Genomic DNA, 2,892 nt, shown 5'->3' with positions numbered 1-2,892 from the left:
GAGGGCCGACGGATCGGGGGCGAGCGCCTGGGTCGGGGGCGAGCGTCGGCGCCGGGGTCGGGGTCAAGGGCCGGGTCGAGGGCGAGCGCCGGGGTCGGGGGCGAGGGCCGGGTCGGGGGTGAGCGACGGGGGAAGAGAGAGTGGGTATTTGGGGGGAAAAGGGGATGAAGCAGGGATAGTGAGAATTTTGGGTTAAGTGGATGTAGCACCAGCGAGTTTGGACAAAACGCGCTGCTACTACCTTCAGTAGCTGTAGCGGTTTATACGAAATGCCCTACTACTACTTCAGTAGCTGTAGCGATTTATACGAAATGCGCTACTACTACTGCCAGTTTTCCTTTTTCTTTTCCTTTTTTCTTTTCCTTTATTTTCTTCCACTTTTATTTCTCGAGAGCAGTGAACAAATGGAGGGCGATATATATTGCATCATTTGACGTTTAAATATGTATGCAAAATAGTAACACATATATTACATCATTGGACCCATGCATAATAATGGCTAAGTGTGTATACAAAATAGGAACATATATATATATATTACATCATTTGACCGATAACATACGGTTCCTCAGCGCTGGCGTTTTCGTTTTTGAGTCAGCTTCTTTCCCTTCTTGTTCGTCGAAGAATAATTGAGCCCCTCATTGTGACTTTGCCTTTTCCATGGAGTACGATTTTTCTTAGGTAATGTAGTATTGATTCTTCTTTTGACGTATACTTCATCATCATCGTCATCTTCCCTCATTGGGTTGCCGTACTGATCATAATCTTCCTCGTTGGCGACTCCATCCATTCCAATGATGTTCCTTTTGCCTCTCCTCACGACAACACCGCTGGGATTGCGCGGGTCGGTTATGAAGAAGCATTGTGTCACGTGCTTAGCGTGTACCCATGGCTCGTTTTTTGCGATAGCGTTCACGGTAGCGCTCTTGGCGTCGGGGTATAGTCATGGTAGTGAAAATCCGGCTTTCTCTTTCGGCATTCTTAGCCCATCTGACATGGAACATCGTCGTGTTGTGCAGTCTAGAGTAGTCAAGCTCCCAGATCTCCTCGACCCTTCCATAAAATCGTTCAGTTGCGCCGTTGTCGCTGCCGGTCATGCATTCCATCGTCACCCCTGAGGTTTGATCATCACTGTCCATATCTTTGGCCTCCGTGTAGAACGTGTATCCGTTGATATCATATGCCTGATAGGTTACGAGGTTGGGCGAGGGGCCATGTGCCAAGGCGTATATGAGCAATCCGTCCTTAGAGCCCTCCTCCGAGGGATTAGCAATAATATGCTCTTTTAACCAATGCAGGAAAGTGGAGTTGTGCTCTGTAGTAACTTCGGCGTCCGTCCTGCATACCCCCCGTTCATGATACTTCTTTGTGATAATTTCTTTGTGCAGTGCCACGAAAGGATCTACCTTGTCTAGGTGTTGTAGCACTACCAAGTTTGCTCTGTCAAAGTCGCTGCGTCGATCTGAGTATGCCACGTGCAGTTCCCTGCGACCGTTGGAGTGACCATCTCCTTCGAGCCTCCCATCGTGCTTGTTAACGGGCAAACCAACACTAACACCAGGCTGCTGGTCTGCGCCATATAGAAAATTCTCATAGAAAGAGATGCACTCTTGTCAAATAGCCCTGGACGATGCTCCAATCCGGACGGGACATGTTACGAACGAATCCTTTGATGATCCCATTCATCCTCTTAAACGACATCATGTTGTGCAGGAATGACGACCCAAGGTCTATTATGTCATCCACAATATGGACACACAGATGCACCATCACGTCAAAGAACGCGGGCGAGAAGTACATCTCAAGCTCATTCAGTATCACAACGATCTCTTCCTGTAGCCTTCGGAGTTGCTTCACACTAATCGACTTTCGAGAGATGAAGTCGAAAAAGTTGCAGAGACCAATAAGCGTGTCACGGACGTGCTTGTCCATTATCCCTCTAAGGGCAATAGGTAGTATCTGCGTCATCATCACATGACAGTCATGAGACTTCATCCCGCTGAACCTTTTCTAGTCCGTGTCTAGATATCTGCTTATCTTGCCACAGTAACCGGAACTAACTTTGACTCCGGTAAGGCACTTAAAGAATTGATTGATCTCAGCCTGACTTAAGGTGAAGCAAGAAGGGGGGCAATAATCCTCTTTCTTTATTTTCTTGCCCTTCTTCTCCCGTGCCTCTGTCTCCGTCTCTGTCTCGTCTGCCATTTTATGGGGCGGCATGTGCAGATCTTCCCTGATTTTCAAATCTTGCAAGTCTTTTCTTGCCTTCGGCCCATCCTTGGTCTTATCCGGCATGTTCATTAGTGTTGCGAGCAAACCCTCAAGGACATTCTTACAGATATGCATTTGATCAAGGCAATGAGGTGTATCGAGTTTGTGCCAGTACTCCAAGTCCCAGAACACAGACCTCGTCTTCCATACCTTCAGTAGCGGCTCCGGCGCCTTTCTCATCGTCTTTCCCAGCGTGGGGCACTCCTTCCAGTTTTTCAACAGCTCATCAATTTCGGTACCGCTCCGCTTACGTGGAGGTCCTCGATGCTCAGCGTGACCATTGAATAGATCTCCACGGTTTCTCCACGGGTCGTCCTGTTCAAGCCATCTTCGATGCCCCATGTACACGATTTTCCTAGACCCGCCATCTTTCCTTGACGTTAGCTGCTGAGACATCGTATCATCCATGCACCACGTGCATCCGCAATATCCATGGCACACCTGGCCTGCCACATATCCGTAACCGAGATAGTCCTGCACTATCGTGATCAGCGCGACTCACATGTTGAAATACTCGCCTTTGCTGGCGACCCATGTCTTAGCCGATGTTTTCCAATGTGTCTAACTCCTCTTGAAGTAGCCGCAAATACAAATTAATATTATTTCCTGGTTGTTTCGGCC

This window comes from Triticum dicoccoides, chromosome 7B, assembly GCF_002162155.2.
Source record: "Triticum dicoccoides isolate Atlit2015 ecotype Zavitan chromosome 7B, WEW_v2.0, whole genome shotgun sequence".
Classification (NCBI taxonomy): Eukaryota; Viridiplantae; Streptophyta; class Magnoliopsida; order Poales; family Poaceae; genus Triticum; species Triticum dicoccoides.
Note: the sequence above shows the minus strand (reverse complement) of the source record.